This window comes from Phocoena sinus, chromosome 9 (genome assembly GCF_008692025.1).
Source record: "Phocoena sinus isolate mPhoSin1 chromosome 9, mPhoSin1.pri, whole genome shotgun sequence".
Taxonomy (NCBI): domain Eukaryota; kingdom Metazoa; phylum Chordata; class Mammalia; order Artiodactyla; family Phocoenidae; genus Phocoena; species Phocoena sinus.
Genome location: NC_045771.1, coordinates 75,870,765 through 75,895,557, shown reverse-complemented (window position 1 = coordinate 75,895,557; position 24,793 = coordinate 75,870,765). Strand labels below are relative to the sequence as shown.

The 24,793-nt window shown below is 40.2% G+C and overlaps 1 pseudogene; it reads right to left on the bottom strand.

The window, feature by feature from the left end:
- Positions 1-281: 281 nt before the first annotated feature.
- Positions 282-915, bottom strand: LOC116759504 (annotated as a pseudogene).
- Between the last annotated feature and the right edge of the window lie 23,878 nt (positions 916-24,793).

The following is a 24,793-nucleotide window of genomic DNA, read 5'->3' as shown; positions in this document are numbered from 1 at the left end:
TCTGAATAATTTCACTTAGTATTATGATATTTTCTAGGTCCATCTGTGTTGCTGCAAATGGCATCATTTCATTCTTTCTTATGGCTGAGTAGTATTCCATTGTATATATGTACCACATCTTCTTTATCCATTCATCTATTGATGGATACTTACTTAGGTTGCTTCCATGTCTTGGCTAGTATAAATAGTGCTGCTGTGAACACTGGGGTGCATACACACATACATTTCTTTTTTAATGTAGTGTTATCTTTAAGTACAAGTCATGTCACTTAGAGATCATTTTATCCACTGCTCTGTTTGGCCGCCAGTCTCTTGCCTCTCTCCTCAGCAATGGTAAGGTGGATACAGTTTCCACGGGGAAGAGAGATCCATGGTTTGTTGCCCAGTGTCAGATTTGATGAAGTCAGTAATCCTGCCAGTCTCCAAATCAATTTGAATAGTGTCATTCATCTTGATGAGGGGACCAGGGTAGCGGACGGTGTGAGCATAGTGGGTCACCAGATGAGGGATTCCTTTTGTCCCCACAAAGATCTTTCTCACTTTGCACAACTTATATTTGGCCTCCTCTGGTGTAATATGATGAACAGCAAAATGACCCTTGGTTTCATAGGTCAGATGAAAATTCTCTCCAGTCTTGTCAACGCTGATGACATATATAAAACCAGTAGGGTAGGTTATATCAGTGTGGATATTGTCATCAATCTAAATGAAACGTTGCATGCAGATCTTCTTTACTTCATCTCCTGTTAGGGCATACTTAAGTCTGTTCCTTAGGAAAATGATTAGGGGGAGACATCCCCTCAGCTTGTGGGGTCCTCTAGATGGACAAGGAACAAACTCACCAGCCAGTTTATCCAGCATCCAATGCTCTGGAGCTGCTATGCGCTTCAGTTGCTTCTTGGGACCACGAGCCATGGCTGCGCTAGGCATGAAAAGAGCCACACATATTTTTTTTTTAATTATTTATTTAATATTTTATTTTTGGCTGTGTTGGGTCTTCGTTGCTGGGTGCGGGTTTTCTCTAGTTGCGTTGAGCAGGGGCTACTTCTCATTGCGGTGCTCGGGCTTCTCGCTGCGGTGGCTTCTCTTGTTGTGGAGCATGGGTTCTAGGTGCACAGGCTTCACTAGTTGTGGCACGCAGGCTCAGTAGTTGTGGTGCACGGGCTTAGCTGCTCCGCGGCATGTGGGATCTTCCCCAACCAGGGCTTGAACCCGTGTCCCCCGCATTGGCAGGGGGATTTTTAACCACTGCGCCCCCCGGGAAGTCCCCACACATACCTTTTTAAGCCTCATAACAATGACATGAGATAGGGTTGAATATCCCCATTTTATACGCAAGAGAACTAAGGGGGAGGTTATGGGACTTGCCCAATTTTACACAGCTGGGAGTTAAGCTTTGAATCCTGTCCACTGATTCAGAGCAAGCCTGCTGAATGTCTGTGGTGTGCTGCTCTCACTGGGCTCATGACCTCACCTGCTACAGATGAAGAACAAGGGTGTGGAAAGGGAGTGGGAAGAGAGATGTCTTCTAAAGGCTGAAACTGATCACCATGCGGGAGGATTTCAAAGTTCATTTGTAAGAAGACAAATCTCAAGTTAGAGTTTTAGAGAAACATTATTGTATTGTCAAGACTATCTGGGGTCAAATCCAAGCTTTACCATTTTCTAGCTGCATAGCCCGGGACAGATTATTTCTGCTGTCACTGTCTCCGGGTCTTCATGTGTAAATAGAGATAATAATAGTCCCTACCGCATAGAACTACAGGGAAGATTAAATGAGTTAATGGATATAAAGCACTTAAAACAGTGGCTGAAATTTTATGTCATTGACAGGATGTTGAAATAATAGGGGAAATAATGTGAGTCAGATGAGCTTGGGTTTAAATCCTGACTCAGCTACTTAGCTACCGTGTGACCTGGACCAAAATGTTAGACTTTGTGTACCTAATGTATGGCTTGCATTAACAAACAGGTTTTAAGAATATGACCTGTTTTAGCACTACAACATTACCCCTTCCCCTACAATCATTTCTTCCTATTTTGATAGGTCTGATTGATAAGAAGTGACTTATTAAAATCAGGTTGTTGCTGCTTTGAGTATAGCGGCTCAGATTCCACTACCTTAAAGATAAGTAGACCTCAGTATATTATCTCAATTAATGTCTGGCTAAAGGATTTTCACAAGTGAAACATTTAGTACTGAAAGGAGGGGGAAATGTTAGTAAAGGTGGTAACAGTTATCCACCAGGTATTTCATCCTCTGAATCTCTCAGCAAAGGAATCTGGATACTGAGTAGGAGGCAAACATATGTGCCTAGTTGCTTTTGCTGCTTGTAATAAATATCTTTAAGCAGAAGTGCTGCTACTGCTACAGTTTTGGGCAGTCCCCCAACTGTCCCAATACTTTCTTCTTCCAAAATCATTCCTCCTCCCTATCTTAAATAGATCTTTTTAGAGTATATGGTTTCTTTAGAGCCCTGTTTTGGGCCAGATGCTACCTAAGAGTGAAATCTGACAAATGAATTCACTCAAGGGTGTTAGTGACCGGTATAACTGCAGCTTACAGTAAGTGACCAGAAAGAACTGCAACTTACAAAATTAGATACATGAATTTCTAACAAGAGTCTGGGTGGGTAGAGATGTTAGAGTTGGAGACTCTCTAAGGCTCCTCCCGTCTCACGTGGTCTGCTTTCCATCAGAAAGCTTACATTGGCCCCGGTGTACTAGACTTCAGTATATGTACCAGTTTACACCCCAAGCAAGCTAAGAGGAAGGTAGGACTCCAGTGGGGCTGTAGAGATTCACTTCCTTTGGTTTTATCTCTTCATTTGGGGCAGGGTCTTTTCCCTGGACATAAGCCAAGCACATTTAGTCACACCAAAATATCTTTTAGCCTGAATAATATGAACAGTTATAGCTATAATTTTATCTTACAATTATTCTTTTTTCTGTTACCTAAGGTTAAGCCTGCTCTGTAGTGAAATTGTTATTTTGTAAATTTTTTATCATGAGAGACCCAAACTCCAAATAACTCAGGCCAGAAGACAAACTGCTGTCCTGAAATCGCTCAAGCTATGGCCCAAATGTCCACCTACCTTTAAACTTTATGGAGATGGGCTAAAAATATTTCCACTTTGGTAAGCACCAGGGGTTCAGATGAGTACTTATGGGAACCATGATTTGCTGGACTGCCATTCTGCTTTCTGAGATAAAATGGTAATCAATTTTTAAGCCGAAGACTTTTTACAATGCAACTGACAGGCCAAAAGCAATTTTCAGTTTTTCACAAGGATCCAGGGAGTAGAGCTCCCTACCACACCAATAAACATTTCTTGGCAGCCGCTTGCTAGATGTGCCTAGAGCTCTCGGCAGAAGCTATAATAAACTCGTCCTTCTTCCCTCTATCACACCAGCCATTCACAGATGATTTGTAGTGCTTTCTGAGAAAGGCAATTCTCAGCCCTAAGGGACATCAAAATGAAAAGCACACCAAATGAAGTATTTAATTTCATCAACCCAAGAATTAAGTAAAAAGTCTTTTTCTCTGTAGGGTTTATAATCGCAAAGAAGCCTTCTGTTAGAGAGACTTGATTACATGAGCCCTTATGAAATAAACTCCTGGCATAGATTATGTGTCATTTAAAATTGTAGCAGAGAATAACATTAGAAGGTAAACTTGTTCAATTCATTCCTTATAAGACCACATGCATTTTTTTTACCATAACAAATAGATCCTATAATATATCAATATGATAGAAGTTTATTTCTTTTCATTTTTTAAATGAATAGACTCTTTTTTAGAGTAATTTTAGGTTTATAGAAAAATTGATTAGGAAGTACAGAGTTCCTACCCACTTCCTCCACTGCCTCCCCCACCCCCGCCCCAGAGTTTCTCCTATTAATAACATCTTGCATTAGTGTAGTACACTTGTTGCAATTGAGCCTATACTGATCCATTATTATTGACTAAAGTACTTAGTTTACAGTAGGGTTCACTCTCTCTGTTGTCCATTCTCTGGGTTTAAACAAATGTATAATGTATGTCGTATCCACCATTACAGTATAATACAGAATAGTTTCACTGTCCCAAAGATCCCTGTTCTCCATCTATTTATTCCTTTCCTCCCCCGACCCCTGGCAACCACTGAACTTTTTCTATCTCCATAGTTTTTTCTTTTCCAGAATGTCATATAGTTGGCATTGTATAGTATGTAGCCTCTTCACACTGGTTTCTTTCACTTAGCCATATGCATTTGTAGGAGAGCAAAATTGGCCATCCCAAAATGTCTCTTTGGCTTGTGGTTTATTTTGAACTGAAAACAATCAAGGCCTGAAAGACTCAGGAAGAAACTTTGACCTCTCTCTTAGCTGCCTAAAGCATTTAAAGGCCCTGTTTCCAGAATAGAGCTGTCACCAGGGATATATGGAAAGAATATGGGGTAGGTGTGGTAGGGGAAACCTGGCAGGGCCTGGAGATCAGAGTCCACTGGGTGTCCCATTGCCTTTGAGTGGCCCAGAAAACATTTGTTTACCAAACATTTGCTTTTCCAACTTCATGTGAATTGCCTTCCTCTGCTTTGAAGTCCCAAACTACTACTTTAAACATCCTCTTTTGTCTTTAGCTGAAGAGGGCATTTAAGGTGAGGGTTTCAGCCATTTTGGTGGGTTACTCAGTTTTCCTGGGTCTCTCCCATGTACACATGTTATTAAACTTTTGTATAATTCTCTCCTATTAATCTGTCTCATGTCAATTTAATTCTTAGACCAGCCAGAAGAACCTAGAAGAGTAGAGGAAAATTTCTTCCTTCTTAAGGTTCATCTAAGTCTTTGCGTAACTTAACAGTTTATTCATTTTTATTGCTAAATAATATTTCATTGCATGGATTACAACAATTTGTTTATCCATTCACTTACTAAAGGACATCTTTGTTGCTTTTGGCAGTTATGAATCAATTTGTTCTAAAAATTTGTATGCAGATTTTTGTGTGAACATAAGTTTTTAACCCAGTTGGGTAAATACCAAGGAGCATGAGTGCTTGTTCATACATAAAGGTATGTTTAGTTTTATAAGGAACTGCAAAACTGTCCTCCAGAGTGACCGTAACATTTTACATTCCTACCAACAATGAATGAGAATTCCTGCTGCTTCACATATTTGCTAGCATTTGGTGTTGCCAATGTTTTGGATTTTAGCCTTTCTAATAGGTATAGAATGATATTTCACTGTTGTTTTAATTTGTCCACATGCATTTTGAAATGTCTCAAAGCATATTGCTCCCTCCTGACCTGGGGTTCTTTTTTTTTTTTTTTTTTTTTTTAATTTATTTATTTATGGCTGTGTTGGGTCTTCGTTTCTGTGTGAGGGCTTTCTCTAGTTGTGGCAAGCGGGGGCCACTCTTCATTGCGGTGTGCGGGCCTCTCACTATCGCTGCCTCTCTTGTTCTCTGCGGAGAGCAGGCTCCAGTCGCGCAGGCTCACGAGCCCAGTTGCTCCGCGGCATGTGGGATCTTCCCAGACCAGGGCTCGAACCCGTGTCCCCTGCATTGGCAGGCAGATTCTCAACCACTGTGCCACCAGGGAAGCCCTGACCTGGGGTTCTTAACCTGGAGTTGAGAGATGGGATTTAGGCCCTTTGTGAAATGGTGTGTAAAATTGTGTGTGATTTTTCTGGAAGAGATTTCTCAATCACAAAGATGAAGAGCCATCATTTTAGAGTATTTTATCATTTTTTAGAAAATGTAAATCACTGTTACAATATTATCATATTCCACGCTTTTAAAATATATTTATTTATTTATTTTTGTCTATGTTGGGTCTCTGTTGCTGCACGCGGGCTTTCTCTAGTTGCAGCGAGTGGGGGCTACTCTTCGTTGCGGTGCACAGGCTTCTCACTGCGGTGGCTTCTCTTGTTGCATAGCACGGGCTCTAGGCACGCGGGCTTCAGTAGTTGTGGCTCGCGGCTCTAGAGTGCAGACTCAGCAGTTGTGGCACACTGGCTTAGTTGCCACGGCATGTGGGATCTTCCACGAACAGGGCTGGAACCCGTGTCCCCTGCATTGACAGGCGGATTCTCAACAACTGCATCACCAGGAAAGTCCTATGCTTTTTAAAAGGTTAGACTACAGGCAATTACGTTCATGATCGTCCAATACATTTGTAGAACATCTTTAATGTGACAAGCATAGTATTAGGCACCACAGAGTCAAAGCTCAAAAACACGTGATCTCTGGGACTTCCCTGGTGGTCCAGTGGTTAAGGCTCTACGCTCCCAATGCAAGGGGCCCAGATTTGATCCCTGGTCAGGGAACTAGATCCCGCATGTGTGCTGCAACTAAAAGATCCCCCATGCTGCAAGGAAGATCCCGCATGCCACATCTAAGACCGGGCACAGCGAAATAAATAAATATTAAAAAACAAAACAAAACAAAAAACATGATCTCTGTTCTTAAGAAATTTTGGCTGATGCAACTCATATTATCAGGCAGTAATCATAAAGGAAGCCTCAAAGACTGCTGTGTCTTAGCATTCACAATTACCTCTGGATGCTCAGGCCTGCTTGTGCCAGTAGATGTCATTGTAGTGTAGGCCAGCTAACTGATCAGCTACCCCCAAAGACAAGGAATTCAGAAATGTCTTTTTTACCCCTTGATGCATGATGCACATACATGTTAAAAAGACATCATGTAGATTTTTTTTCTCTTATTGACAAAGACATAGAGCCACCATAAGTATAAAACTGTGGTTATTTTGAAAGTTAAAGGAGATTTTGAAGCCTAAGTAAAAAATATTTCTGCAAAAAGAATATACATAACCAGTAACGTTATAAGTCTTAATATATAATGTAGCTTGCAACTTGAGACTATTAAGCTTTCAACATGATCTTGAGATTTATTAAGGCTTACATTTAAACAAGCAACAATGACCATTACTTATACTTAATACCATCTTGCTTTTCTCCTGTAAAACCCACAGACAGATTGAATACAGTGAATACAGTAGCAGCGAAAGATTTAAATTTTAGAGTTTATGACATATGTTGTTTCAGAGAGCATTATTCTGTTAGGAAATAAGAATTTTGTACAAGGAAAAGCTGTACAAAGTGTAGCTTTTTAAAGTGCTCATTCATTCATGAAATAAATTATGCTAATGCCCAAGAATTTCCAAGCCTTGTACTAGTATTGGAAATACAAAAATAAAAAAATTATATGCTCTGTCCATAAGGAGATTATATTCTAGTGAGATAGAATTTGGATTTTCTTTTGTTTTTTTAAAACAAAAATTAGGGTAGCAATTGCATAGACGAAGACTCAGCTGGAATTAACATGTGTTTTTTGGCCAGTCCCAAGCCAGGAAGAGCCCAATGAGGTACACTAATATATAACTGTGCCAAGGCTTAGAGTCTTTTCTTTAATACTAAGGGGCTGGGGTTCTGGATTCAGTTACTGAACCAATGAGTATGTCTACCTTACTGCTTGTCATCCATATCCTAAAGAGGCTTTGTTGATGCACACTATTTTTCACATAGAGAGTCATTTTGAAGTGGCTCTTTTGTTCATCAAGTAAGTGGGTGAAAATTGTACTGAGAGGGTTGACATAAGAAACTCATTATGTTTTAAAAAATATTTATTTATTTATTTGGTTGTGTTGGGTCTTAGTTGTGGCATGCAAACTCCTAGTTGCGGCATGCATGTGGGATCTAGTTTCCCGACCAGGGATCGAATCCGGGCCCCCTGCGTTGGGAGCATGGAGTCTTAAGCACTGTGCCACCAGGAAAGTCCCAGGAAACTCATCTGATGAGGCCAGCATTATCCTGATACTGAAACCAGACAAAACCATTATAAGAAAAGAAAACCTGCATAAACATAGACCCCCAAATTCCCAACAGAGTATTGTCAAATCAAATCCAACAATATATAAAAAGGGTAGTACATCATGATCAAGGGACTTCATCTCAGGATGGCAAGCTGGCATAATATTGAAACAAAATCAATGTAATTCACCATATCAATAGACTAAAGAAGAAAAATTATATGATCATCTCAATGGATGCAGAAAAAGCATTAAACAAAATTCAATATCCATTCATGATATAAACTCTAAGAATACTAGAAATAGAAAGAAACTTCCTCAACTTAATAAAGGACATCTATGAAAAACTTAGAGCTAACATTATACTTAATGGTGAAAGACCGAATGCTTTCCCCTGTGATCAGGAACAAGGGAGGATTGTATAGTCTTACCATTGCTATTCACCGTCTTACTGGAGGTTGTAGCCAGTGCAACAAAGAAAGAAAAAAATGCAAAGAAATTGAAGAGGAAGAAATAAAACTGTTTGTATTTACAGGTGACATCACTGTCTATATAAGAGATCTCAAAGAATTAACAAAATAGCTACGGTAATTAATATGTGAATTTAGCAAGTTTGCAGGATACATGCTCAATACACAAAAATCATTTATATATATATATATGCAAAAGTTGGAAGGTGAAATAAAAAATTTCACTGAACAATAGGACTAAAACCATTAAATGCTTATGTATAAACCTAGCAAAATATGTGTAAGTTTTGTATGCTGAGAACTATAAAATATATATCTCTAAAGAATGAAGTATCTGAGTTCATGGATTGGAAGACTCAATATTGTTAAAATTCCTATTATTCCCTAATTGTTATAGATTCAGTGTGATCCTAATAAAAATTCCAGCAGATTTTTTTCTTTTCTAGAAACTGGCAAGCATATCCTAAACTTAAATAGGAAAGCAAAAAGTATAGTCAAAACAATTCTGCAGAAGAATGGCTAAACGAATGGTTAAACAATTTTGAAAAAAAGATAAAAGTTGGAAGAATCACAGTACTACCTGATTTCAGAACTTGCAAGAGTAATCAAGACAGGGTGGTACTGGCAAAAGGATAGACACAAAACACTGAAACAGACTAGAGCAAGTGTTGTCAAACTACAACCTAAAAGCCCAATCTGGCCTGCTGTCTGTTTTGTAAATTAAGTTTTGTTGATACAAAAAAATAGCCAGGCTTATTTATTTACATATTGTCTATTACAGCTGCTACTATGCTGTAATGCCAGAGTTGATTAGTTACAGCAGAAACTGTAGGGCCTTTGAGCCTAAAATCTTTCTTATCCTTCCCTTTACAGAAAAAGTTGGCCAACTCTTAGAATAGAATCCAGGCATAAAACAACTCATATATGGTCAATTGATTTTTGACAAACATGCTGAGGAGAACGTGCAGACGTGCAATGGAGAAAGGATAGACTTTCAATATGTGCTGTTGCAACAAGAGATGCTGGACGTATATGTGCAAAAATGTGAACCTTGACTTATACCTCACACAGTATTAAAAATTTAACTCAAGGGCTTCCCTGGTGGTACAGTGGTTGAGAGTCCGCCTGCCGATGCGGGGGACACGGGTTCGTGTCCTGGTCCGGGAGGACCCCACATGCTGTGGAGCGGCTGGGCCTGTGAGCCATGGCCGCTGAGCCTACGCGTCTGGAGCCTGTGCTCCCCAACGGGAGAGGCCACAACAGTGAGAGGCCCGTGTACCACAAAAAAAAAAAAAAAAAAAAAAAAATTAAAATAGATCACAGACCTAAGTGTAAAACCTAAAGTATAACATTTCTAGAAGAAAATTGGTGAAAATCTTTGTGAACGTGGGTTAGGCAAAAGTTTTGTAAAGAGCATCCAAAAAATGCAAACCAGAAAAGAAAATGTTGATAAATTGGGCTTGATCAAAATTAAAAACAACCAGTCTTCAAAAAGCAATGTTAAGGACTCTCTTGGTGGCACAGTGGTTAAGAGTCCACCTGCCAATGCAGGGGACATGGGTTTGAGTCCTGTTCCGGGAAGATTTCACATGCCACGGAGCATCTAAGCCCATGCTCCACAACTACTGAAGCCCGCGCATCTAGAGCCCATGCTCTGCAACAAGAGAAGCCACCACACTAAGAAGCCCAGGCACTGCAACAAAGAGTAGGCCCCGTTCACTGCAACTAGAGAAAAGTCCACGCAACAATGAAGACCAAATGCAGCCAAAAATAAAAATGAAAAAAACAGAAAAAAAACAAAGAAACAATGTTGAGAGAATGAAAGAGAAGCCACAGACTGGAAATAAATATTTACAAAACACTATCTAATAAAAGACTGATTTCATTAATGTGTAAAGAACCCTGACAACTCAATAATTTACAAGCAGACAATCTCATTAAAAAAAAAAAATGGACAAAACATTTGAACAGACATTTCATACAACAAGAGATACAGAGGGCTAATAAACACTGAAAAGATCATTAGCCATTAGGGAAATGCAAATTAAAACTACAATGAGATATCATCACATGTCTCTTAGTGTCAGCGAGGATGCTGCGCCACCGGAACTCTCATACGTTGCAGGTAAGATGAAAAATGGTGCAGCCACTTTGAAAAAACAGCGTGGCAGTTTTTTATGAAGTTAAACACGTACTTACTACGTGACCTAACTCATCTTCTAGGTTTTTACCCAAAAGAAATAAAAATATATGTTTACAAAAGACATAAATGTTTATAGAAGCCTTATTCATAACTATCAAAAGAAATGCAAACAACACAGATGTTCATTACATGAGAAGGGATGAGTAAACTACAGAACATCCACGATGTGTACACACGTACTGTGATACATTCCATACAGTGGAATTCCATACTATGGAATACTACTCAGCAACAAAAGGGACAGATCTCAAATGCGTTATGCTAACCAAAAGAAGTCAAACTTATAAGGCCATATGCTATTTGTTTCAATCTGTATGACACTCTGGAAAAGTTAAAACCATAGGCACAGCTATAGGCTGGGGAGCGATCACAAAGGGGCACCAGGGAACTTTTTGGGGTGGTAGAAATGTACACTATCTAAAATTGTGGTGGTGGTTATGTGCCTGGATGTATTTGTCAGAATTCATAAAATCACACATCTGAAAAGGTGAATTTTGGGTATTTCCTTGTGGTCCAATGGTTAGGACTCTGTTCTTTCAGCTGCAGGGAGTGGCCAAAAAAAAAAAAGTGAATTTTACTCTCCGTAAATCATATTCCAATAAATATGACTTTTCAAAATGGCCATCAAGTGAAAGAATGATTTTGAGTGAAGGTCAAAAAGCTGACTGTCTTGTGCTGGGAGGAAATCCAGGATTCAAGCTAGAAATTTAACACCAATTCTTATTTTTTTATTTATTTATGGCTGCGTTGGGTCTTCGTTGCTGCACAAGGTCTTTTTCTAGTTGCAGCGAGCGGGGACTACTCTTTGTTGCAGTGCACGGGGTTCTCACTGCGGTGGCTTCTCTTGTTGTGGAGCACAGGCTCTAGGCGTGCGGGCTTCAGTAGTTGTGGCATGTGGGCTCAGTAGTTGTGGCTTGCAGGCTCTAGAGTGCAGCAAGCTAGAAATTTAATTTAGAAGAAATCCAGAAACCCATATAAACATTTCCATAGTCAAACTTTTGGATCTGTGAAGTCTCAGGACATATACCTTACAAGTATCAAGGGGCTCTGGTATGTACTATAAAGTACAAGAATCTATTTTTCACATAAGAGACTTGTGACCATACAAGGGAGGAGGTCGGTAACTCTCCCTAGAGGCTCAGGACAAGCCTAGTAGAGATAATGATGTCACCTCTTAAGTAGCTTCTTGAAGGATGAGCCAAGGATAAAATTGAAGAGAAAAGCATTCTAGACAGAAAGAACAATCTAATGAACTAAGACTTGAGGGGGTAAGGTGTATTCTAGGAAAGATAGGTATTATGATTTTGAAAGATTGAAGAACAGTTATTCATTGTACTGCATTTTTAAACTTTTCTCTTGCTTAATTTGTTCCCTTCACTTATTCCACATATTCCTGAGCACCTACTTTGTGCCAGATACTAGGTAACCTTTAAGGAGTTAAAGATAAATAAGCTGAGATTTCTGTTCTCTAGGAGCTCATGGGCACACACACACAACTTACTAGTGTAAGATTCTTAAATAGGGATATGTGCATGCATGTGCAAGTTGCTCAGAGAATAGAGGGTCTAACTCAACATGGTGGCTGTGAGCAACTGGCAGTGAAAGAGTAAACAACCAAAAGAATATGCAAGCTGAGAGTTGAAGTATGAGCAAGGTTTGTCAACGAGACAGAACGAATATATTGCAAGGCAGAGGGAATAGCATGTGCAAAAACACAGCAGCTGAAGAGAACATGGTACTTGGAGAAAATGGCAGGTCATTTAGTAAGGCTAGAGAGCAAGGGACAGGGTGCATTTGAATGTCTAGATGAAGAGCTGATGTGGTTAGAAACGTGGACAAGGGTCATTGCCAAGCTAAGGCATTTGAACGTCTTCTGTAGACAGTTGAGAGCTACTGAAATATTTTACCCAGAGTAATGAAATGATCAGATTTGAGTGCTAGAAGGCCACTTTGCAGTATTTTGAAATATAATTTGAATAAAGAAGAAACTAGAGATAAAGAAAACAGTTTTACAATTGCTGCAGAAATTAATTGTGGGATGCTGAGGACTTGGCCTAAGGCATCTGAGAGATAAAACTGATGGGCTTGGGAATCACTTGAAAGTGTATGGGAAGAGAAGTGGTGAGGGAGAAAAGGGAATTAAGTATATCTACCAGTGTTCTGGTTTGAGTAGCTGAATGCTGAAGCCATTAACTGGGTTGTTATAGAAGAAGGAGCAAGTTATAAACATAATTGTCTAATGAGAATCATTTTTTCACATAGGAGATCTAAGTGAGTTGAATACACATAAGTAAATACACATATTTTAATAAATTAAAGTACAAATTTAAACTAGAGAAAGATGTCAATAAAAAAAATTCTGGATCCTATTCCCCTATTCCCAGCCAAGGACATTTTTCTTTGCCCCTTCTCATTCAAATACTGAAGCAGAATGGAATTTAAGACCTGACCTTAGAAATCATGTCCAATTTATTCCTGGACTATTTTACTAGTGATACAATGGTTACCTTAGGAATGAGATAAATGGAAAGTTGTTTCCTTTTGTGCTTTGGATAATTGTCTTCTTGCCTAGGAGAAGTTCTGATCTCTGGCTCTCTGTGAAAGGGTACCACCTTTTGTTTTGTTAGTTCACTTCATTCTGCTTTGAGATTTCCATTGAAATCTCAAAACATGTTCCAAGTTTCTTTGAAATGTCTACGTCTTCAATATCTTGTACAATTATAACAATAGTTACTGAGTGTCTACTATGTGTCAGGCACTGTGTGAGGTGCATTAGAGATATTATTTCTTTTAATTCTCAATATTCTTATAAGGTACAAATTAATTACTTTAAAGATGAAAAAGAAGCTCCATAAGTTTAACAATCTTTCCACTAACTTGTTAGTGAAAAGAACCAGTATTTGCATTCTGGTTTACCTGGCTCCAAATCCTTTGAAATTTCCATTATGTCACACCGATTAGGTCTATATATAGAAAAGCAAAACTTTTTAATGGAAAATTTTAAACATAAACAAAAGGATAGGGGATAGTATAATGAACTTCCATTTACTCTTCACCCAGCTTCTCCAATTATTAATTTATAGCCAATATTGTTTCATCTTTACCCATCTACTTTTCCTTCACTCCCTCCCTCTACCACTGAATTGTTTTGTAGCAAATGCCAGGAATCATATCATTTCATCTGTAAATATTTTTTTTTTTTTTTTTTTTTTTTTTTTTGCGGTAGGCGGGCCTCTCACTGCTGTGGCCTCTCCCGCTGCGGAGCACAGGCTCCGGACGCGCAGGCTCAGCGGCCGTGGCTCACGGGCCCAGCCGCTCCGCGGCATGTGGGATCTTCCCGGACCGGGGCACGCACCCGTGTCCCCTGAATCGACAGGCGGACTCTCAACCACTGCGCCACCAGGGAAGCCCTGTAAATATTTTTATATGTAGCTTTAAAAGAGAAATATTCTAAACAACAACAACAATGAAAACTAACCACAATATCATCATTACACCAAAAGAAGTAGGCATTAAATTCCTTAACATCATCAAATATATAGTCAGTGTTCATATTTCGCCGATTGTCTTATATATTGCTTTTTAACAGTTGGTTGTTTGAATTAGGATGATTGGAGCTAAATTTTACTTGAGGTTCATTGTTTAAACTAGTCAAAATACCACCTCATTTTGGCCAATCTATCATCACATCCACATACATGGGAGCTAGGAGTAACCTCATGGCAAATTGTAAATGAACTACTGAGTCAGTGAGTGACCTGTGGGTCACTCTCTCTCTCTCTCTCTCTCTCTCTCTCTTCTTTATATTGAGATATAATTGACATATTAGCTTCAAGTGTACAATGGTTTTATATTTGTATATATTGCAAAGTGATCACCACAATAAGTCTAGTTAACACCCGTCACTACATATGGTTAAAATTTGTTTTTCTTGTGATGAGAACTTTTGATATCTACTTTCTTAGCAACTTTCAAATATACAATACAGTATTATCAACAATAGTCACCATGCTGTATATTACACCCCCAGGACTTGCTTATTTTATAACTGGAAGTTTGTACCTTTTGACCCCCTTTACCTGTTTCTGATATAGACCAAGATAGACATGATTGGAAGTCAATCCCATTGGTGATCTGTGTGAAATGAATCATCACTTTGGCACCTTAACCAATGTAAAAAGTTTCACAGTGTTTGACTGCCTAGGACAAATCAGAGTATCTTGTATTCCTTTGTTAACTGCCTCAGAAACAAGATGAAGAATTAAATTAGTACAGAATTTGAATGTGTATCTTCTATCAGATTAAAATGTCACACAATAAAAAATTTAAGAGCTGTACAGATTTAGTTTCTACACATCTAGTAATGCCCAGGTATCAGGATTTGCTTCACAGTGTTCAAGTTTTTGGATTAGGCGATGTTTGTCTCTAGTGCCCTCCCTTTCTTTGTCTTTCTTCCCCAACTCCCTTGTGGGTCTATGTTTCCTGTGTCTTCCTAGAGACCCTTAATAAAGCACTTACTTAGTCCTGGTCTGAACCCAATTTCACCTGGTGTCTAAAATTACCCATCTTTTACCTCATCCTCCAATCAAAACCCCTTTCCTCAAGGACAAGCAAATGTAGTAGAAAGACTGTGGGCTTTGGAATCAGGCAGACATGGAGTGGAATCCCATCTCCACCACTCTGTGACCTTGGCCAAGTTGGCTAACTTCTCTAAGCATTGGTTTTAAGATTAACCACTGGGTTATCGGCAGGCACAAAACATTTTTGCACCCTATAACTTTCAGGTAGCGTCTTCAACCAAGCTCTCTTTCGTGTGATGAATTAAAAAGATAAGTACAGGTCCCAGGCCCCAGGCCCCGGACAGGGGCTCAGTGGATACAAAGACTAGTGGTAGAGACTCAGAGGTGGCCAGATAAAGAATATGCTGTCAACCAGGCTTTCTGTATTTTGTTTTATTTTGTTTTTAACAAAGACCAAACTCATATGCCAACTGCCCACTACTACTTCCCCAAATCATCAAAACAGAGTGGGCAAAACTGCCTTTCCTAACTCTACACCCCCCTTTTAGGCTATATATTTACTTTTCATGACTGGCAGTCCTTTTTTGGGTCCCTTGGGACGTTCTCTGATTTGGAGGAAGGGGGAGAGCCGGGAGGGGAGCACACGGTATTGTTTGCTTCATTTCACCACCATGAGTAAGGGCCCTGCCTAGAACTATTCATACCAGGAACTGGAGGAGAACAACCTTCTAAATATCCAGTTATTGGTGTTTCATAGCATGGCCAAGGGCAAGCAGAGGTTGATCCAGGACTGCCTGGGTGGAGTTGCTTATTGTACAATTCAGCAGATTGTCCTGGGGCCCTTCCTGTCACACTAGAGATGAGTCTTCTTCCAGCAGCCGCTAAGTGAGATAGCCAAGTTCTCTAGGGTCTGAGAGGCAGATTTTAGAATGGTGCTCTGGGGACCCCTGGGGTTCTGATGATGATGGAGAAAGGGGCAGGAGGGCAGAAGATTCTTGAGGCATTCCACTTTCGTTCTGTACATTGTGCTTTATTCAGTCTTATTTGCTGAGTCTGCAGGAAAAATCATTTGGAAAAAGAACAAAGAACTTTGCTACTTCTACTACTACTGATGCTACTATACACACACACACACACACACACACACACAAACGGGCAAACAAATCTCTTGGATATTTTGCTCAGGGAGAAGTTAATGAAGGATAATGGGGAAAGGGAGCAGGCATGCCCTTGAACTTGTCTGTTCTATGAGCCTATATTGCTAGTAGTAGGTGTTCCCAGTGAAGTTAAGAAAATATATGTGTTCATGTTCATGTGTGGTTGGTAGAATATTTTGGGTGGTGTTTCTTAACTCTGCTTGCACATTGTCATCACCTGGGGGGGTTTAAAAAAAAAATAATAGTGCCTGGTTTTACCCCATAGACTCTCAAGATGCTTGTTTGTTAACCCAGCTCTGGTGTCTAATAATTAAAAACTTGTATCCTTTATGTAACTTTAAAGCACTTATGTACTATAGAAATATGCATATACGTAAAATGTGTGTTATATATAAAAATTTTATAAGGAAACCTGGTATAATTATAGGGTAGATTTATTAAGAATGACTACCAGTAATGACATTTTTGGATATTTTTTCAATTTTATGTTCTTTTCTGCTCATGAAGATGCAAGATAAACTGCCATAAGATTTCCTAGCATTGTGTTAAAGAGAGGCCATAAAACAGCTTTTATCACTTTGTGTTTTCTATATCAACCAGAGGGATAATAACATACATTCATCTTCATGATCTATTACTGCCTCCTGGTTACAATAAAGGAAATTTTAGAGAGTTATTTTCTGGATGAATTATCTGATATCAAACACTTGCTTCAAAATGTAACTATAAGGGGTATTGGTCATGGCCTTGGAAAACACAGGCCATACTTGTCCACTCTGCTTAAATCGTGTTGCAAGAAAGTATAAGCATTAAATAACTTCAGAAGCCATTTATTGTCAATTTATTCCAAAAGTTTGTTATTATTGGGAATTCCCTTGTGGTCCAGTGGTTAGGACTCCATGCTGTCACTGCCGAGAGCCCGGGTTCAATCCCTGGTCAGGGAACTAAGATCCCACAAGCTGCATGCAGTGCAGCCAAAAAAAAAAAAAAAAATCCAGAAGTTTGTTATTCTTCAAGACAGCAAAATTAAACAGCCCACCATTAACAGTAACATTAAAATTTTAAGCAAACATCAGAACTTCTTATTTTTCAAGTATTTGAATGGGCTACGTTTTCTAATTGTATGACTTTTCACCATTAAAAATGGTGTGATGATAGAGCCACAAAAAATTTGTCAATTAAACAATTATTTAAACCCCATGGGAGTGCATCATGAATTATTAACTACACACACCCTTCGGAGCTCGGAGAGTAAAATTCTTCTTTCCTTGATGTAGCTGCTTCAAAGGGAGCAGTCTTTCCTTGGGAGCCATGGCCTTTCTTGTCATGAGCCAAATAACTTACCCCAAACTCTGTGTGTGGGTGCTGTTACCCCTCCATTACAGGGAGGCCTGTGAAAGGACAGCGTGGACTCCTTACCCCACACAGAGTGTTCTATTTTGAGATTAACACAGGTAAAGAGGACTACCTCTCAAATTTGGAAATAATCTTTCAAGTTCAAATGTAGACCCACATAGCCCACTTGAAAAAACTCTGGGAAGAGATTGTTAAGAGAGTGTGAATATGGGGGAACTGATAGAAAGTCTAGGACTGTTCTTTTCCTGGACGTGGTCTTCCCTCTGGGTTCTTATACCTAGAAAGGTTTTAGCCAAGAAGGCACAGGCAGAATTTTTCCATTCCTGGTACAACTTAATAAGGGCACTTATGAATGGAAATATTGGGGAAAATGAATAAATAAATGTTCTAAAGTATTTCCTACTCATTCAGCAAATAACATTTCCCATGAGGCAATAGGCAGGGGAGGAAATGAACATTTATTGAATATTTATTATAGTCCGGGCACTGTGCCAAGCACTTTAGATGTATTATCTCCTTTAATCCTTACAAATGCTATGCAAAATGTTATTTTACAGAATGAAAATTAAAGTTTCAGAGAAGTTAAATAACTTTCCTAAAGTCATAGATCAAGAGAGTGGTGAAGCCAAGATTCCAATATAGCTTGAATTTAAAAGCCCACATTCTTTCCATTATACTAAAAAGCATGTTTCCTAAAAAGCATAATGAGTTAAACCATAAGAAACCAAATGAATTGCAGAATCACACAGAGTTAGTTTGATGGAGGTTAGGGAGAGTGGGCCACTATATGTGGGATAGTGGCTTAGCAAATGGGCCGTGGGTCAGATAGACCTGAATCTCAGATTCTTCACTCAGCAGCCAACTGAGTTGGGGCAAGTTACATGCTTCATAGGGGCTATTCTCTTTTTTAAAAAATTTATTCATTTATTCATCCACCCATGTACCCATCCATCAATCCATCCCTCCACCCACCCGCCTGCCCATCTATCCATCCATCCAGCCATCATTCATAGGGACTATTCTAAGTATTCAATGATAGCATGCTAAATAAAATCCTTGGCAATGTATGACGTAGAGTAAGTGCTCAGTAAATGCTGGCTACAATTGTTTTTGTTTTCAAGAATTTAAAGACTCTCTGTTTCAACATCCTTACAGGAGTAAAAGCTGGGGTTTAGAGCGTCTAAGTGAATTTCTCAAGGACATTGGCTTGAACAGTGACACAGCTAGACTTAGACCTTAGATCTTTTGATTCTTGATATATTCTCACTGTCTTTCCAGGACACAGTACATTCACCAGAGGATTTCGAAAGAGTTTTTGAAATAGTCATCTTAATGCGGACCATGTTTTGCAAACCCCATGGAACAGAATATTTGAAACCAGTGTTGTTTTTGAGAAATCCAGGACGTGGACACTGTTAGTAGTTCAACAGGCATAACTTCCTCCTCCTGACATAACCCCAGTTTGGTCAAGGTCTCCACCCCTTCCACCCGCACCAGGAGTAGATTCTGTTTAGTCTAAAGCAGTGATCCTCAGACTTCAGAATACATGGCATATTTGTTACAACTCAGATTGCTGGACCCTAACCCCAACATTTCTGATTCAGTAGAGCTAGAGTGAGGCCCGAGAATTTGCATTTCTAATAGGTTTTCAGGTTCCCAGCAGCATAAGCCCCTGATCCGGGGACTGTACTTTGAGAATCATTGGTTTAGGACAATCAATGGCATTCCTCTGTTCTGGGAATGGACAAGTGTAATAACTTGACACAATGAGACTAAAGGCAAAGGCGCATATTCGTTGGTTGGAAGATTTACTCTCTCCTGTTGTAGATGAATAATGAATGATTATTTGTTGCTGGCACCCATTTTATCATGAGGAGAGAACCAGCCTCAGTAAGCAGCCAGTGGGGCAGATGGCAGAGCAGAGGGAGGCACAGGGCCCAAGCCTTTGATGAAATCATTGAGACACTGAATCACTCAAGCCAGAGACTTGATCTTCTGCTGTACCTCCTGGTATGTGAGGTTATGCAAATTTCCTTACTTTCAAATCAGAGCTTCTTTTACTTTGGCCATGCTGAACTGTAACCCTTAATGTTACATAAATTCCTAAAACTCAATAAAATGAAAATAAATGCATTTGAAATAAGTAATATTTTTATTTATTGGAGGTTTTCCTCTTCCAAATAACTGACAACTTTATCTTTCATTAATGAGATAATACATATATAAATACAAATCTATTTCTATGGTTTAGAATCACAGAAAGTGCTCAATAAAAGCACGATATACTGTGGGCAGGAAAGACAGTTCTCTTTCAAAAGATTTGATGTGATTAGTTAATAGTTGTCAGCAAGAAACAAACTCTGGTACATTACTAACTCAGGAAATGCTTGAGATTCTTAGACAAGATAAATTCCTTCTAAGGAAGCTGATCCACATAATCTTAACAATTGCAGTTTGTTAGAGCCTCCATTCTGTTTATAAGTCGATGTAGGAGCAGAAGTGAAATAAGTTACTTCACCTCCTTCATGTTTTTTTTTTTTTTTTTTTTGCTGTACGCGGGCCTCTCACCGTTGTGGCCTCTCCCGTTGCAGAGCACAGGCTCCGGACGCGCAAGCTCAGCGGCCATGGCTCACGGGCCCAGCCGCTCCGCGGCATGCGGGATCCTCCCGGACCGGGGCACAAACCCGTGTCCCCTGTATCGGCAGGCGGACTCTCAACCACTGCGCCACCAGGGAAGCCCCTTCCTTCACGTTTTATGTTGTTATTGTAAGTAATGGCAACTATGGTAAGGATATTAAAAATATAAAGCAAAACTCTCAACAAATTAGCTTTCCTTCTGGCATCACAGAATTGGAATATAATATATATATGTATGTATGTATGTATATATTTATTTTACCCAGTTCATTTCTTCCTTGTAGAAACATGCCATTCATTGTCTGTGTCTCTAAGCAAACAATTTTTTGTTCGTGATTCTGATATATTTCCATGTAAGACTTCTCTGTGTGAAAGGTCATTTTATTGTGGCTTAATCATTTGGTTCTCCTTCAGAAAATGTATGTTACCTGATGACAGAGCCCATCGATGTCTAAGTTATTTTGAAGGGGGGGACAGTAACAAGTTTTGAGTTTTTCTGTTTCCTCTAAACCAGAGATCATGATGAATAGTAATAATAGCATTTGTTGCTATTTATTTTGTGTCAGGCATTGTGCATGGTTTACAGGGACTAACTCATTTTATTCAATCATAAATTCATTCAACAGACATTTGCAGAACACTTAACATTTGCCAGTCTGGTATTATATACTATATAGACCGTTTTCAACTAGAATATTCATCAGGGTGGAAAAGAGCAGCAGTCTGACTTTGGATCCTAGTGCAAGAGCCCTATTGCCCAGGAAGTAAGAAAGAGATAGAGAAGATACAAATCAGGTTTTTCTGGGTTTTTTTTTTTGCGGTACGCGGACCCCTCACTGTTGTGGCCTCTCCCGATGCAGAGCACAGGCTCCAGATGCGCAGGCTCAGCGGCCATGGCTCATGGGCCCAGCCGCTCCGTGGCATGTGGGATCTTCCCGGACCGGGGCACAAACCCGTGTCCCCTACATTGGCAGGCGGACTCTCAACCACTGCGCCACCACAGAAGCCCAGGTTTTTCTGTTTTTATTCCTTGAGTTTCTCCTCCCAGTATGACAGACTATGTTTTTCAAAGTTTGTTCCTTGATGTTTCCACAAGAGAATAAAAATAGATGTTATTTTAAAAGTTCCATGACTAAGAATTTTGCGGGGAAACTTGGTGACTCAACCATTAAACGGAATTCTTTACTACAAGAGTTCTCAGTACCTTTAGTAGGCTTTGGGGCTCTCCAAGGAGGTGCCACATTTTGTATTATTTCCCAAACGTATTTGATCTTAATCTCCCCCCAATTTGCACCCTGCACAGGAGGTACGGTGTTAGGGCTCCATGGCACACACTTCAGGAGAGACTTATCCAAGCTATTTTTGCTTTTAAAAGTTTTTTCATTTCCTCCTTTTACTTCAAATCTCTCTAATGCTCTAAAAGCTCCGGGTTTTATTCTCCACAACTGCAAACTCCCCACCTCCCTGACAATCTTACGTGTCTTCAACATGTCTAGTTTTCAGACCTCACAGAAACTTCTAGTCAAGTTGGATATGTCTATAACATTTAGCCTCTCAAATCCCTTCATCCCTGGATGATATAGTGTCCTTGATCCACAACGACTGGGGAAAGAGGGAAGAAGAGGACATAGGCAGAAAGGTTATAACCAGAAAGGGTAAAAAATGTAAATTTCAGTAAACAGATGAAACTTGGTGCAGCCCTGCTGAAAAACTGCCAACTCCTGACTGAAATGAAAATGTGTAAAAATCAAAGTCATGGATTATGTTTATCCTGGATGCAAAGTGAAAGGGAAAACTTGGAAACCGCCTGCTTAACCTCGTCATGTTTCAAAGCCAAGTCCAATAATTCTTGTTGGAGGAGGTGTGGAGAGGGAGGAAATGGTCTTTGGAGCTTGGATCATGTAATTCGGCATTTGTGTTAGCCAAATAACTTAACCATTTCCCAACCTGGATTTCTTTCATGTGAAGTGTGTACCTGCACTTTGTTTTTTTTTTTTTTTTTTTTTTGCGGTACACGGGCCTCTCACTGTTGTGGCCTCTCCCGTTGCGGAGCACAGGCTCCGGACGCGCAGGCTCGGCGGCCATGGCTCATGGGCCCAGCCGCTCCGCGGCATGTGGGATCTTCCCGGACCGGGGCACGAACCCGTGTCCCCTGCATCGGCAGGCGGACTCTCAACCACTGCGCCACCAGGGAAGCCCCTGTACCTGCACTTTGTTGTGAGTTGCTGCACTGATGAAGTCCACTTGAAAAACAATAGTGTTAGTAATAACCTATAATGGAAAAGAATCTGAAAAAGAATATATATATGTACGTATAACTGAATCACTTTGCTGTACACCTGAAACTAACACAGTATTGTAATCAACCACCGTTCAATAAAAAAAGGAAAACAATAGTGTAAGTAATAAAAAGAAGGAGACCTCTTAACTCTGTGTTCCTTTCCCTCCTCCAAGTAAATACACCCATCAGACCTCATCATTCTCCGGAAATGGGAAAAAGAGTAATAGCTAGCATCAAGTGGGGAGAGGGGGACTCAGGAAGTTCTGTAATTCATAGTTTTCTCTTTGAAGAGAAAATTTTTGTATTAACCAGGATCCTGGTAGGAAACTGAATTCTCCACTCAAAATAGTTCAGTGGAAGAGGTTTTAGTAAAGGGACTATTTACAGAGATGAGGGCAAGGTCAAGGGAGCCAGCAAAGATGTTAAGGTACCCAGGGACTGTCGACAGTGGGAAGCTATTACCGCTAGTAGGTCTGAGGGGGCAAAGAGAGTAAAGGTGTTACCAGCTGGAGGAAGGGCCATCCCATAAAAGCTGGACTTATGGACGCAGCACATCAAAGCAGGAAGGAAGCAGGAAAGAAATCTCTCTCTTTCTCTCATTCAGTTCTCAGTTCTCCTACAGGTATCTCCTACTAGCCAAACTCAGATAGAACCAGAGAGCAAAAGAGCCCAGGAGATGCAATGTGAGTAAGTGAGAGCCTCTCTGGTGCCAGAGCACACAAGGCTCTGGGGAGAAAATGGAGAATAATTAGGCCTCTCTCCCCACAATCTACCTTCTGGGTAAAAACTTTGAGCAAAACTCCAGTATGTCAAATAAACGAACATTTTACTTTCAGCTCAGAACATTTTACTCCACTCATCTTACAGATGAGAAAACAGATCCACAGAGCTTGTTTAAAGTCACACAAGGTCAATGTGAGGTGTCAGCCCAATCCTGCCTTCTAGTTCCACAATGTGTCTTTTCCACGCGGCCACTCTTCATCTTTTAGACACTCTGGGTCTATTCATTGCCTTATTTCTCCCTCAAAATTCAGTTTCTCAGCTCTCCTGTGTCTTCTAGACATGGAAAAGAGAGATGAAGATTTCCTCTCTGGGCAGACATATGCCACCAACAGTAGACTGTTCATCTGAATTTCATTTCAAATGAAAATGTGATTATATGAAAGCTCAACTACAGCCCTTTGGGCAAGCTGGGTGGACAAGAAAGACCTGGCTCACCAGGAGTGGTCAACTTGTCCTTCCAAATGCACCACAGGTGTGTTCTGGGGAGATCTGAATGGGTAATTAAGGTGGCCAAAATGCTGGATCTGTTATTAGGTTCACTGCAGGGAATTCAGGTCACTTAGGTTTCAATACTTCAGGGTCAGCCTTAGGGAAAATTGGGAAATGGTTGACCTTTGCCTTCAGTTGCCTTATGCTCACTCCTTCCCAGGTTTCTTCCTCCCCTTCACGCCCGGTCACCAAGAGCTAGTTCCCGCCTTAGGCAGGAGCTGGTCTTCCTATCACCTTGAACGTGCCCAGAGTTCAGACTGTCTTGGCCCTCTCCTCAGTCAAGGCCTACTGTCCTTTAGGGTTTCCTTTTCAGTGAGACTTCAGCGGATATGCTAAACAAAGGTGTGTCTAACTGGTCGAGGTTGTTAAGTAGCCCGTTAAGGTGTTACCCTTCCCAAATACTCTCCCCACGTTCCTCTCCACTGTCTGCACAGTGACAGCACCTCAGTCTGACAAATAGACCCTATGGTGGAATATTCATACACTCCAGTCAACCTGTGACAGGTAGCAGGGGGGAAGGTCATCTAGCACCACCTCTTGATTGAGGTGCAGAGGAAGATAATTTGCAGCCTCTTTTTCTGGAACAGAAAAGAGCTTCTCATCAGCCCCTATTGCCAGCTCTGGAAAACACTGCCAGGTAGGATTTGAGGCCAAGTAAACTCTTCTTTGGCCTTCAAAGAACCTCATGTTCCCAGAGGTTTACCCACATTTTTAGAGAAGCTGTGCTATGAGTCATTCCAAGAAAGATCTGTCTAGGAGATTTTTATTTCACAATACCGTCAAACACCTGTCGGAGGTCACTTTTCCCTTGCTTACAAGGATTAGTATTATCTGTATCAGTATTAATAATCATCCTATTTTATGGCTGACAGTTTAAATTATTTCCTTGTGGAAACTGTCACCAACTATTTTCAAGCTGTAAAGTTTGGAAATGCAGCTGGTTTTCACTCTTTATACTCAACTCCTTTCCTCTTTCCCTGCCCTGCTGGCATATTCTTCTCCCAGTAGTGTCCTCCCTGCAATGTCAGTGAAAATATACTGGAGCTAAACCAGCAGGTCTGACCAGAAATCACCTAGTCCAGAAAAAT